Source organism: Lepisosteus oculatus, chromosome 22 (genome assembly GCF_040954835.1).
Source record: "Lepisosteus oculatus isolate fLepOcu1 chromosome 22, fLepOcu1.hap2, whole genome shotgun sequence".
Classification (NCBI taxonomy): domain Eukaryota; kingdom Metazoa; phylum Chordata; class Actinopteri; order Semionotiformes; family Lepisosteidae; genus Lepisosteus; species Lepisosteus oculatus.
In genome coordinates, this window is record NC_090717.1 from 10,626,168 (window position 1) to 10,641,377 (window position 15,210).

Here is a 15,210-nt window from a genome sequence, read left to right on the forward strand (position 1 = left end):
TGCAGAACGGTGCGCATCACGCTCTATATGATGTCTAGGTCCCAGTTAAAAGATTGCATCTGCTGTTTGTGTCTGCTCTGTGTTTTAGTTGGTATTCCGTCTCACATAAATCTTCTTTAAATTGAAGTGCCTCTCTTGCAGAGACAGAACTTCATACACATCTGACTATTATTCCGGATATATGTGTTGACTCCTTTTGTTTTTGGTAATGGAACTAATTTTATTATTCTGGTGGGAATCTATTTCATTTTACTGTAAGTTGCCCAGGGGTGTTTTACCTTAAAGCCTGCTATATTCAGCACAGATAGCACTATATATAGAAACAACCATCTCCATTATTCTATCAAATACACAAGGGTGTGGATTGTCAACCGTGTGGAAAAACGCGATTAGGTTTCACAGTGCCATTGATTGGAGCTCCTATGAAAATGGCTGTTTCTCATGCTTTTTCACACCTTTTAAAGTCCTTCTTTCAAAATGTTAGAAGAGTACCAAGGGAAAAAGGACTTTGCTGTCAATGGCTGTGACTGGCAAGGTTTTATACTGGGTGACGTAAGCCACTGTCTTGCAGTTTGAGCCCTTGTGAATGTCTGGCAATATGGGAAAAAGAGCTGTCATGTTAGAAAGTGTCCTGATCTATTGATGAAGAAGCAGGAGGATAGAAGCAGATCTCTATCTTGAGTTTGCCATCCTGAGCACAGCAGGTGTTGTGGGGTTTCTTATCACAGCAGTGAAGTTTAGCGCACTGTCCTGTGAAGTATCCATCAAAGTGTTAGAACATCTATTTGATTGGAACTTATAGTAATTTCTACCAACTAATTTCTTAAATATCTATTCTTTCATTTTGTATTTCCCGTGGTTTGGACTATACGTTGTTTTTGTTTTTTTGTCCTGCTTAGATTTCTCTGCTTGGTACGCCTGCTGGCTTTTTTGGAGAAAAATGCTTGCTGGAATTTTGACGAATCCCCCACCTTCTTTAATCTCACAAACAAAAGAGCTGTATCATCACCTTGGGGTTAATAGTCACCTCAAGATGGGCTCTAAACTGAAACGAAAAACAATTTTTTCCTTGAGACTTTTAGGAGCTCCCACCCCTTAAAATCAGGGGAGATCTGCTCTCTTTTGTGTCAGACTCGTGTTACTTGATGGTGGAAGTCAGTGGAGGAAAGGCTGATGGAGTTGATAGGCTTATGAATTTATGACACCCCTCCTCCCACCCCTTCCTAACCAACTTTACCGCACCCTTTACTGTGTTTGGGAAAGTTGGGTGGGATTTGCATATGAATGAGCAGTGGACAGGACAGAGGCCCCTGCTGAAAGTCTTCCCTGATTCCCAGCCTTATCAACCTGCCAGCACATTGCTACAGGAACAGGAGGCCGCACACAGATAGTGAGGGAGACATGGGAGGGAGGGGTGTTTGTGTGTATTTGTATTTGTAGGGGATGTGGGGCTGGTGGTGTATCCTGTCATTCCTGGGCTTGTTATTTGACCAAGTATTTTTTTAAGCAGATTTGTGGCAAGACTGCATGTGCTGGGTACTTTGAAACAGTTAATGATTGGAACATGTTAGCTGGAGCATTTAAGGTCGCAGCGTGGGTTGTAGAAATCTCTGCTGCAGCTTAATCCCCTTCCTCCCTCAATTTCTGGTCTGCGACTTTTAGAAAGAGAGAGTTGTGTGCGAGAAGATTTCTGCACGCTGACAATACCTTCTTATGGAGACGGTGTCACGCAGGAAAGCTTCTGGCTTTTAAGATTACATAGAAGTATCTCTCTGATGCGACAGTAAACGTGTTTGAATAGGAGAAGGTTAATTCACTAAGCTTTTGAGCCTGTCTGTTCTGGTGATGGTGGTTTATTTCTACCCAACGAGAGAAGTTAAGAGTGTCTGAACAAGTTGCATTCAGACACAAGAATCTTACATAGGCCAGAAATTGGAGCAGTAAAATTAGATATTTTTTTTATAACTTTCCTATAGATCATAACCTAAACTTTGAAGAATTGCCATGTGTATACCTGTTATTCATTGTACTAGTACTTTAAACAACATTGCTAGCCAGACTTACCTATTTGCAACTTTGCTACTAAAGTGTGTAATGATTATGAGCTCAGGGTGAAAATCTGGAACTGTATAAAAGGCTTTCTTATCACAAGAAATATCCACCTGCTCAAGTAACAGAAATTGCCCCCCAGTGATTGAGTAATGGGTCAGCTGTTGTTTTTCCTCCACACCTCCTGGTAGCAGGATCTGAGACGACGGATTCAGAATGATCGAAGCAGCAGAAAATACACACAAAATGATAGGACCAGCACACAAGAAATCAGATGCTAAACTAATCACCAGGCTTGTTTTATTTGACTCTGCTGTAAGGTCTCTCAAACACTTGTCTCTGCCTGTCATTCTACAAGGTGCCTTTCTGTGAACATGCATTGTGAAGAGGAACTGACACCAGTACAGTATTGCTTCATGTCCGTGTGGGAAATGAAGAGTGGGTGAATATCTTCACATATTGTAACCTCGTATGGAGCAAGGCCAAAGGAAAGTACTGAGGTATAAGATGTTTGAGAGATGGTACTTCCCTTCTTTATGCTTTATGGTCGTACAAGTGGCCTGCTAGATGTCTTGCACTCTCAGACTAGCCATATTCCTGCAGCCCTTCATCTCGGGATGAATGAATAGAGGGTCACCCTTCTGCTGGATTAAGTATTACCCTGGCTGGTGCTGGGATGGGGTGCCTGACCCTTCACAGAACTGCAGGCTGACAGGGGTCTTTATTTTGCTTGCGGGGGGGGGATGTCTCTATTCTCAGACAGAGTCTCCCGAAACCGCCCCAACCAGGGGAAGGGAGGGCTCCCGGACACTAAGACCTCCGCCCACACCCCCATTTCTGCACCCCTTTCTCAGAGAATTCTTAAAGGGACCTCCGTGGAACCCACATGGCTGAGAAAGGGAAGCAAAGGTCAGGAGTTTCAATAGAAAACAGAACAAAGACTCTCTTATATTGTTGGGAATAGTGGCCTATAGTACTGCTTATGCAGTTCTCCTTGCGGGCACTGGTAGTAAGAAAATAAGGTTGGGTGTCTTTGTAAATTAATGTCCTCAGCTAGGTTTTTTTTTTCTGTTTCTTAATAACACATTAAAAAATAAGAAAAATAAGAGGCTGGTCACCATGACATGAAGCGTGTTGCATTTTCAGTATGGCCAATAAAAACGTTTCCATCAATAGTGCCCAGCGAGGTAAAAGCCTTATTGTAATCTGGGGCCAGAAGACAGTCAAATTCATGTTCTTATTTTTTAACCATGACAGGAATATGTTCAACAAGCTTGCTAATGTGATCTTTGATGGAAAGACACTGTTGTTTTCAGATCTGGACTCTGATTGATATGTATCCAAGGATCATGAACTGGAACCTAATTGACCATGATGGGGAATGCACTGTGCACATTTCCTTTGAAGCAGAGAGAAACGCAGCAATCCTGTGTTTAATTAACTATATGCTACTCCCATTACTTTGCCGTGGCTGGGACGTACAACATTATGTTCTGCAGTATCCCCAGATTAGATTCATCCATGATCAGTAATCTTCTAATGATTAATACTACAAAGTGGAGCTTGCATACATCCCCTTAAGGTTACGTTCTTTTCTAGAAAGGTTGGCAATTGTAATCAAAATGAATTGGCTGTGTGGGTAACCATGACCACAACTGACTCTACGCACATTAATTGTGAGGTCTGTGATACGGGGTTTTCAGATCTAACATTATACCCCTGATCCCCTTTCAGCTGTTAACAGATTTCCGTAAGGATTCCCTTACAGAACCATGCAGGGATTTGTAGGGCATGAGGAAAAGTCTTTAATGGAAGTTCTCTAGGATGGTTTGTGTCTCATTTCTTTAATTCTCTGTCTTTCAGTGCAAGAGTTCACTTCTGAAGTGCTGTTTGAGGCCAAGCCATTGTTTCAGTGATCTCACTGCCATGCATCAGGGGCTAAATTTAAACCTTGAGATAGTCAATGGCTGAAAGCACAGCATAGAAAAACGCACACACACACACACCTCGCTCTCTTTTCTGTTTTCTTGCCTCCTTCTTGTTTGTGCTTTTTTTCTTCGGCTGATGATAAACTGATGATAAATTAATTTCTGCTTGAACCGTGTGCCCACTGCGTCATCCAGGAGAGAAAGGGTATTATCAGTCGATCAATTCTTATTTATTTATAGAGGGCCTTGTTGTGGTGAGCATCATCTCGGAACATTACAGTGAGTCAAATGGTAACAGGGTGCACTAAGATGTCTGAAGAAGGATTCGTAATAGAAATAAAAAGCTCTATTATGCAGTCACCAGCTGTCATAAAACATCAACCACACAAGCTAAAAAAATCAGAGATGCAGAACTCAAAACATTTTAAGTCTGGCTTCCTTACACACTCAAACATTCAGGGTTCTCCTTTTTCTGTTTATTTTGTTGCTGGTCAAATTGTTTTTACAGAAGTAATCAGTAGCGATCAAATCATTTACATTCTTCTTCAAAAACAAGGAGGTATATTTAGAGAGAGAGGAGTTGGTGTATGTTTACTATTTAATTCAAACCAGGTTTGTTTCTCTCTTTTTGTTGTAGCTCATGGATAAGAAAACAACTGCTGCACGTACAGGTCTCCATTTCTTGTATAGATAAGCCAAAAATCAGTACAAATAAGGGCTCTGATAAAAATTTAAATGATCACACAGATTGCTAATTTCATAACAGGCACTGTGACAATACACTGGAAATGCTTTACGTTGGACTACCAGCAGTTCAGTGCTAATTCAAGCTAAAGACTGAAATTACTTGTGCTCATATACAGTTAATAGATTTCTCTTACAGCATTTTTGATTCAGTAAATGCACTGGCTCAAAATCAGCCAAGACTTAAAGAAAAGATTAAATACAGTATATATACTTCAGAATATAAAATATATGTTTAGAACCTTAAACGTGTAAAGGAACTGAGATTTTCTGATATCACTATCCAAAAAGACAGCTTGCCAGTGGAGAAATAAGTCTCAAGTGGAAAGAGGAAGTTGTAAGCGCATTTTGCAATGCCAGGAAACAAGAGTCCCATTGCACAGCAGATCGATCCATCTCAGGTCTGACCAGATGCAGTCCTGAGCACAGATTTTAATAAGGAAGCACAATTGGATTTATATTTCATCTTTGCCACAATGAAACTTTATGCCAGAAAGTGCTGTACCAGTTATTGTAACATTAGTTATCTATCTATACAGATTAACTTAAAATGATGATTATGCTTGAAATATCCAGTGTACCCAGAGGGCGGTGAAAGTCATATTTAGTTGTGGAAATCTGGTTAACTAGTGTGAAATGTTTTGCAATAGCTTAAATCTTATATTAACCAAAAAAAAAATGCTCCTACACAAGCAGAAACGTTGTTTTCAAGTTTGCCTTAGAGGTGAGATGACCTGCTGGTTCCCTGATGAAGGTTTTAAGAAAGTGGTCAGGAATGCGTTACTGGGAGGAAATTGATCACTGGCTGCCGCAGGGCAGGGGATAACATTCCCACCAGCTGAAGGCAGCCTGTCCAACCAAATTGGAACGATAAGCCATCTGTGATCTCCTTGATAGCAGTCAACTGTTTTGGTTTGCTGTGGTCTCCATTTTTATTTTGGTCCATGCTGTTTTAGAATGCAGTTACCCTCTTAATGTTTGTGTGACTCAGCCTTCTTAAAAAATCCTGTCTATTGATTTAAGTTCATTTTCGCATTGATTCAGCGGCTTGCCTGAAACTGTTAAGATGTTGGCATGCTCACAGCGCTCTCTTGACTACAGGTACTTTAATTACTATGCGGTACGAAGAGGCCGACACAGGTTCTTTGCGTGTGATGTATGCAGGAAGTTTCCTTGCCCCATTCTCACCTATTTGAACTATTTTCAGTTACAACTCATGGAACGGAATGAGTAATTACTCTGACTTTTTTAGCAGCTGTGCAGCGGAAAAAAAAATGCTGATTACTTTCGTTAAACATTTTATGACAGCTGTGCTTCCGTTTTGCTTTCTGAAAATGCAGTACGTGTAGGCTTCTCTACCATCGCTGCTGTGTTCCAGTTATGTAGGAGTTGGTGTGTTTCTGTTTGAGGCTAAGAATCGTATGGATGACTGTCAGCCTCGTGATACTGTGTGAAACCTCCTATGAGATTGACCTTTGTGTTGGTCATGACAATATTCTGAGGGCCCAGCCCGACAGCAACCAGCGTAGTGAAGTGTCACAGCTAAACATTCATGGAAGTGTTTTATTGGCTAGTTAAGACTGAAACCAATAACAACAACTCATGCAGTCCATTTTGACCGCTATAACAGAAGCCAAACAGCTTATGCACCAACTCAGTATGTGAGTCTAGTTACTTCTGTCCATATGTGATGTCAGGTTTTCCAACACAGTGTTGCTAAATAAATATAGCTTGACTTAAACTGCACTGTAAATTCCTCCTTTTGCATGGTTTCATACTCATAATTTCTTTTGATTTTGATTATATTTAAGATGAAACTGCAACACCAAAAAAGTCTAGTACAGAAGACAGGATATGTACGAAAAAGTAAAGGAAATAAAAGGAAGCAGCCCATGATCTAATTCGAGGTGGGTTCTCAGAACTGCAAGAGGAAGCTGGCATAGTCCTCGACTGCCAGCGATTGGATACTCCTTTCCTGGACGCTAACTTCACGAGAATTTATGCGCTGATTACATTTTGGAAAAGCCTGTTAGAAATTGGGTGTCGTTCACCAAAAGCAGGCTGAAGTGTGTAACAATCGTACAGCTTTGCAGCTGGTATAAAACGTTTCCATTGTCTTGAAGCTGGTGTACTGGCCAGCGTCTGAAAGAAGTAACAGCTCACGGGTCAGCTGCAGCCCAGAGCTCTTGATCAGTGGTAACCAATAATATCACATTTATATTAAGCCTCTTAGGAAAAGTGATTAATAAATCTGCGAAACGATGAGAAACTACTGACGTGGTGTTTGTTCTTTGCTGTGGGAGTATATCCAGACATAAACCTCCCTTTCTAGTGGTTCATAACTGCCTGTCTCACCATTCTCTCCTCGTACCATTTCACCTGCTATGATTTTTTTTACTGTAACCAGGCGACAGATTTATTTATACCTTTAAATGCTGTGTGTAATCTTGACCTTTTTGTGTCATCTTTTGATGGTAGGATAACTTTTAAGGCGTATTTAATTTGTTCTTAAGCCTTATTTGCTTATGCTTATTTTCTGTTTGACTCTTACCTTACCCCTAGGTTGTTACGTTGTGAGCAACTCACCATAAAGTGCTTTGAGGTGGAAAAGATACCCTATTTTTTTTTTTATCTGGATATTTTAAGGGAATAAGAATACTCCTAACCTTACTCCATTTAGGTTATGCAGTATCTGCATAGTATCTTAGTATCTGCAAAGAACAATAGTTATGAGTGGGGAACAAAAGACAACACAAAATCAAAACTAGTTTTGATGCTCATGTTTTGTTTTTGAAGAAAGTTAATACATGTTTTGGGCTCTAGGAGTGTGGAATGGTATAACTCTGACCTTTTCTGAAGGGAGTGTGTGCTCTGTGTGAAGAGGCAGAAGACTGAAGGAGAGATTTTTTCCAGCTGTGCTAAAGGGAGTGTGTGGGCTTGTGAACTTCCTTTCTGCTAGGTTTCTGTTTTTTTTTTTTAAAAAAAAGGCCACACATGAAAAGAATGGGGGCTTGTGTTTGTGAGTGTGTGTGCGTGTGAGCGACAGAGAGACCATGTGAGCGTACGTCTTCACAGACGTTCTCCTCGTAAACTTGCCAGTCAGTTGTAGTGTGTGTGTGTCTGGTCTGCACCTACTTACAATACTGGATGTTCATCTTCAGTGTGTTTATTGAGTTACTGCTAATCATGCAGAAACTCGGTTATGGTATACTCTATGCAAAGAGCAAAGATTGATGTTCAAAGACAAAGTAGTCCAGACAAAATGTGGAAGTGAAAATGTGTTTTCAGGCATACTCACTGCTTCTTAAAAATGAAAGAAAATTTTTATTGTGGGGAACCTGATTAACACTTAGTTTGCCGCACTTTAGTCTCTTACTTTAGTTAGCCGTTTTAAAAAAATGAATACTGTCGCATTTTTCAAACTGAAAAATTCTAAAAAAAAGTACTTCATAGGCAATGTGATTTTTTTTTCTAAGACTAGCACAGTTTTGTCTCTGGAGCTAGGTTAGTTCAAGCACAATTTTAAATACAGTTCATGCTTGTTCACATAAATGCATTAAAAAATCATCATCATGCATCATAAGCAATTAATTTAAGTGACCTTAAAAAACAGCTCAATCACAAAGGGAATCAACAATCAACCAGAATTACAGTACCAAAGCTGAACAAACCTGTTTCACAAACCTCAAGTGGCCCTCATGTTCGTTATCTTTGAAAACGCATTAGCTCATGTCGAACTGCAGAGTGCTAAATCACTATATCTGGCTGATGTTTTCTTACATTGAGGTCCTGGGGCCTTCTCATGTAGACTTACCTCATGTGATAATCAAGAATAGTTTTCCATCAGGTTTGCAGGTTGATTAAGGCCGAAGGCTCACAGATTTATTATAGTCTGTTAAACACAGCACTAGCGGTAGATTGTCTATGCATGTCTATAAAATCTATGAACATGAAACAAAATACAATCCTTTGTCAAATATTTAGATCCCAGCCATTTTCTTGAAATCTTGTCCCTGTAAATATATAAACATATCAATAGCGACTTATTACTTTTAACTGCAACAAATTCCCAATCAGCAAAGCTTGCATCAAGAAAATTGCTGTTTTTTTCTAGCAGGTGCATGGACATTTTCTTTTTGATTTAGTATTATCAATTATTGTTGTTATAAAAATGTGGTTTGTGTGGGTCCGAACGCCCCAGTATAGTGAAAGGGGCACTCTACTGTATAAAAGGCACTGTCCTTTGGATGAGACATAAAACAGAGGTCCTGACTCTCCATGGTCATTAAAAATCTCAAGATTTGTCTTGTCAAGAGTGTTATTTGGCAAGAATAGGCCAGAATTCCCATTGCCTTTTACCAATCATGGCCTCCTAATAATCCCCATCTCTGAACTGACTTCATCACTCTGTTCTCCTCTCCACTGAGAGCTGGTGTGTGGTGAGCGTACTGGTGCACTGTGGCTGCCGTCAGATCACCCAGGTTGGGCTACATTGGTGGTGATGGAGGAGAGACCCCATTACCTGTAAAGCACTATACTTTATTATTATCTAATGTAAAATCACAAGCTAGTAGCAAAGCAACTACACATGCCCTGCCCCAGGGTGCTGATACTGTCTTGTGGGATTCTGAACTATTCCTCTCAAAGTGTCTTCTCAGTGCGGTCTAGGCCAAAGACGGTACATCTGCCTAATACCCTAACTCATCATTGATGGGACTCGATTGGGCATCCGGGACATAGCTGTTCACATTTTTGTCTTGCAGAAAGCTCTTGTTGCACTAGCAACATTGTAGCCTGTCACTGACAGATTGTTTCTGGCTGTAACACCCTGCAGGATCACAGATATCTGGCTATGTACACCACCAAAGGGAAGCCACAGTGCCATTAGTCCAACCATCAATCCAATAGCACAAAGGTGCTGTTCTCATGATAAGCACAGGAGCATATTGATTTCTTTCCAAGTTCTTCTTTCATCGGGTTCGACATTTAGTAGATTAAATCACTACCGTCCAGTCAAAAACATAAACTAATGAGATTATTCAGTGCTTATGCAGCAGAGGCACTTGAGTGTATCAAAATAATTTATTTCACATACAATATCTAACTCTAAATGTCTAAACACACATGCAAAACAGTTGTTTTCCTTTGAGGTTCTGTAGATATACTTTTGCTAATACTGACACGTCTTTCAGCACTGCATGGGAACCTGTCCTCCATATCAAAGGTAAGAATCAGCACTTGCTTCTATTTATTGCAGATCTAATGACTCAGTGCTTTAAACAACTGTGAACAGAATCCCTGATACTCACATGTTATACTGACAGCACTCTTAATCTTAATCTTGAGGCTGCAGTCAGTTAAGGCAGATAATGCAGCTATATCTATAGTATGTACAGTTAAAATAGTCCATTGTGGCCTGCTGTTGTGTGACATCTAATAAAGTTATCAGGTGCTAGACCAGAGCAAAGTGAAAGTCCAGGGGAACTCAGACTCACTTGAGTGCTAGCTTAGTTCCATGACTTAGTGCATTTAACTAAGTCAGAACAAAGACCATTTCTTTTCCTGTCTCAGGCCTGACTACACACCGGTGGTAAACTAAGCAGGCTGGTCCTGTGGGAGCAGGTATAGTAATACAGACGTTTCTTCTCGAGCATTGCAGCTCTCAGTAAGTGTGTGTTGTAGCTGGTGTCAGCCACAGCCCTCTCCTGCTTTTTCATTCCCCTGTAGCTTCAGTGGACCTGTAACTACCTGTCATGTGTCAGTGTGAAAAATATTTTTTTGGCTTTAAATCACACACCGTTTTCTCCATATGTGTGAGGTGGAGTAAGCTCTCTTACTGTGTCCACTGCAGGCTGCATACATCAAATACACCTTCATCAGAAGTCCAAAAGCAATTTTTATTGGTATATTGTCTCCATTTCAAGTGACTCCAGTAAGCATACAGTATGTGAGACACAAATGCTCTCACATCTGCGCACTTAGGTGGAAAAGAAAGACAATTTAAAATAAACATGCTGTAGGTATTTCCATCTTTTATTCTTAACAGCCCCTAAAGAAACCAGATGTTCTTTAATACACAGTTCAGACAAAAAGGTAGAGATCAGGTCCTTTGAGGTCTGCAACAGTGCTTCTGTTGTAGTTTTGTTCTGCATTTAAGGAAGTCATACCAAAGGTTGTTAACAAATGGTGGTTAAAAAGAAAAAAGAGCTGAGCAGACAGAAGCAAGAAGCTTGGTTTTTGGGTATTGGCCCCAGGAAGGAGGCTGATACCTTACAGCGATTATAGTCACACAACAACACTCGCTGTCTCTCAGCCCAGTACAGTGGCTTTCACTTTCTCTCTTTGTTATGCAATGCTGGTGTGTGTGTGTGTTATTGGGGGGTGTGATAGCAATGCTTTTTCAGGAATCATTTTCCACCATTTTCAGCTGCTTCTAATTTAATGCTTCCATTTCTACTGCAATCACCGTTTTTATGCTTGCAGATCACTGGTATTCCCCGACTCTAGATGCTGGGCGATGAAGACTCACATTATACTGTCATACCGACATACGGTACACTGTGAGTTGAATGGAAGGGTTTCAAAAACAACAGCAATAAAAAAGCCCTTTGCTGTTGTTCTGAAAGTTCAGGCATAGCATGGTATCAGCGTAATATGAGAACTGGGTGGGTCACGCCTCCTACCATTAAAATCCGTCCCCACACAATGCTGTTTATTATTTCAGGTGACTAATGCTTTCCACTGGTGCAAATTGCTGCAATGTGGTGTGCAAGGCAACTACTGGGGCTCTGCAGAGCCCTGGACTTGCAGGAGAATCGAACTGGTTTGGTTTTTCCATGCATTCTGCTGGGGCAGTGGAGTAGGCTTGGCACATGACACTGTTTTTTTCTCTCTCTCCTGCTCTCTCCACATCGTGTTCCTCTCTTGCTGGCACAGACTCCAAGCTCAAATCCCAGAGCTGTTTCTCAACTCCACCTCCCGGAGAGGCACAGTGGCCCTGTTTGCCTCTTTAACCCCTCCTCGGATTTCCTTACATTGAGAGGTTCACACATTTTCATGGACGGGGATGGGATGCAGGCAAGGGGTGGGACTTCTAGAGCTTTTAAAAAGGGGGTGCCCCCTGTCAGCAGCCTCTGTTTTGAAATGGTTGCAGAAGCATGAAACAGCAGCTTTTGATTGGGACTGTTGGCTTTGAAATCACAAAGTGCAAGACATGCTCTTCAGCTATGCGGTTGAAAATAAAACCTGAATATAATGTTATGGACTTGTTTGCTCTCATTTTGGGGTGTAGGGGTGAAGTTGTCCTCTGACTCACTCATTACAGACAGAGCAGGTATATGGTGTTTTCTCTGAAAGCAGTCTGCGCAGTTAAACCTAAATTATGATGCAGCCTGTGCAGATTTCCTGGCAGTTGGGCTGTATTTTCTTACTCATTGAATGATATTACCTTTCCCGTGCCTCAGGTGTGAAGCTGTGTCGGTATGCTTCATTTCTTTCACTTGGAAACATGAAGAGCTGCCAGTAAAATGCCCTTGCATGGAAAGGTGAGCACTGTCCCCACTCCCTGCCTTAGCCCGGGCTCTGTAGACTCCCAGCTACACTTGGCAAAGATCTCCAGGCAGTAGGACTCACTTCAGAATCCAATGGAAATGAAAGGATAGTTGTAGCACATATACAGTAAGTGTTACTTAATGCTGTACATTAGAAAAGGTGTTAAACAGCAAGATATCATGAGGATCTATAAAATTACCCAGCTTCCTTCAACATGGTAAAGACAGAGCCGCTTCCTGTACCTCTGTATTTCAATTCTATATTTCATAGCAGAGGTGCTCAGAATGCTAAATAAATAAGCATGTGTCAGAAAACACAGTACTCAAAATCGACTAAAACTGGCTTATTTTCCATCCTGCCCAAAATATGCCTTAACTAGTAATTTCTCAAGAGAAGCGAAGAAGCACCTTGCTTAGAAAGATGGGGCTTATGCAGGAATGCAGAATGGAAAGTCTGCTGTGAACTGCAATCTTACTGTGTTAAGTGCAGAAAAGTAAACTGATGTGTTTGAACTCTGGTCGATATCTTAAGGCTGACCTTTAAGATTGCTCAATAGTGAAACAATACATGTTGAACATTAATTCTGCTCTTGCACACTAGACAGCTTGAAAAAAATTGCCTCAGCAGTATGAAACTCTGAATCGTGTTGAAGTGTTTTTCCAAAATTGGATTGCTGAAAAAAATAAAAATCTGATAATCCAGTGTCAAACACATAATAAATATAGTGATTAATTATTGGTTCTGTCCAACAACAAGGACCATTTTTAATGTGCTTAATGCCATAATTGCCACTAATTAAAAGAAGATAGCATTAATGTGAGGACATGATCTGCCAGGATTTATGCATTTGCAAAAAACAAAAAATGGTCTGATTTTTGTTCCAGAGTAAAATTTACTCCAGATTTTCTGAGAGTAATTGTAAAAAATGTGAAATTGGAAGGCAACTTTGGGATGTTTAGCTGGATTGTATTTGAGGACAAGAAAGGGGAAGTGTTTGTTTTATAGTAGAATATGAATACATACTGTATTAAATGTCATATTGTTTATTTGAAGCCGTTTTAGTGATTTTTGTTGAAATTGAACTGATGAATGTTGTAGTACACAAAATTGTCATAACTACAGGATAATAAAATAATTAGAATTAGAAACACATCCCAGTTAAGTACAAATATACAATCAGAAAATAAGAAAATAAAGGTAGAAATATACTGTAGCATAAAAAATTGAAATTCCATTCCTTAAATCCTGCGTCTGGCCAACTATTCAATTCTGCTATGCCTTTGAAAGTTCTTTTATTATAAAATGGATTGTTGGAGTGTGGAACATGTGCCCCAGTCATGTTGCTGAAACTTCAAACCTGGATCCTTTCATGAAAATGCTGGATGAGATCCTTGGATCAATTAACTACTAACTGCCAAAAGGACTAGAATCCAAATGGCCTTATGTTCTTATGTTCTTAAGTTTTATTTTGGGGCCATTCATATTATTAAAAGAGCATATCTAAACCTTCCCATGACATAAAAAATAATTGTTTAGGAATGAGCCCTCTGGACACAGAAGTGTTAATATCCCAAAGGGCTAGGTTTGGTAGTCTGGGGAATCCAGGAGCAGGAGGATGATAAGAGCTCCATACAAGGGGAAGTGTTTGTTTAGTTTGGTGAAAGCGTCTATAAAGACTAGTCAAGTGAAAACTCATGTGGGCTCTTTCAGCTGAAGTGGAGCTAAGAAGAGGATAAGTCTCACAGTATTGCAAGTGGAAACAAGTTTCTTTTGACATTTTTGCACGTAGCTGAAAGTCTTCATGGTGCATGATTTTGATTACTAAGAACACTTTATTTGGCTGTCAATTGTATCCAAATCAACTTACATTTCTACCCATTTGTGAAGGTGGGAATTTTATCGGGTGGGTATTTACAGGAAGACAAAAGATGATGTGTTGTTTCAGTAAGGTGAGACAGTAGGTGATGAGCAGTTTCATCCTATGTCTAGAGACATTTTGCTATAACTTTGATCTTCCTTTATCACTCTAAACTAGCCCTTTGTGAGTTGTTTCCAGTGTGACTTTAGCACATAAAGTGTCATCTGAATAAACAGAGAAACTCGAATGATCAGAAGCAGGTACTAAGCTAAAATTTGAAAGTCATGCACATATCAGTTCTTTTCACTTCTTAGCACAAATTTAGTTTAGAAGATAATGCGAAATGTGAAAAACATCTGATTGAGGTAGTGACACAGTACTTCGTTTCTCCTTCTTTGAAGAAGGCAATTGCTCATGTTTTTTTTTGCCTTTTGCAGACCGGTGCTACATGAAAATCTTTTAAGCTAATTGAAGAAATATCACTTTTACAGTTAATAGGTATTACGTCATTAGGAACAGATTGTAGATTGCTTAATGACACTTGATTACAGCAGTAAATTAAGTACACTGGCAACAGATAAACACTAAAAGTGAAGAGCTTTACACATAATAGATGTACAGTACCCAGATCAGAGAAAAATTCAGATGGTACAAACACTTCTTGAAACCCTTCAAAACTGGTGGTGTTCCTTCTAATTTCTAATCCCTCCTTTGTGTTTTCACAAAGAATTCCACTGCAAGGGCTCAGCTTCGTAATCAAATCAGGGAAATGTGGTTTTGAGTCAAGCTGACACGGTTTCTCAGCTGTAACATGACCCGCTTAGCTGTCTCTGTTCTGATTGAAGTTGTGCAGTTAAAACCACATGTGCAGAGGCCTGACAAGGCTGTGTTTTTGTCTTCCCTTGCCTTTCTGTACAGATTCACATTTGCATTCGGTCTCTCCTCCCTCTCCTTTTTTTTCTTTAGTCTTCATAGCTGTTGCGCACGAAAGAGGAATAGATTTCGCATTTTCAGCAGCGTGTCATGAAACTTTTCTCTTTTTACAGTCAAAGAGTCTCTGTGCTACCTTTTAATTAAGAG

General features: G+C 40.1%; 1 protein-coding gene across 2 annotated transcripts in view; it reads left to right on the top strand.

Annotated features, from left to right (window-relative positions):
- LOC102697457 (mediator complex subunit 13L) overlaps window positions 1–15,210 on the top strand; it is an 88,677-nt gene that overhangs the window by 17,284 nt on the left and 56,183 nt on the right. The window lies entirely within an intron of this gene.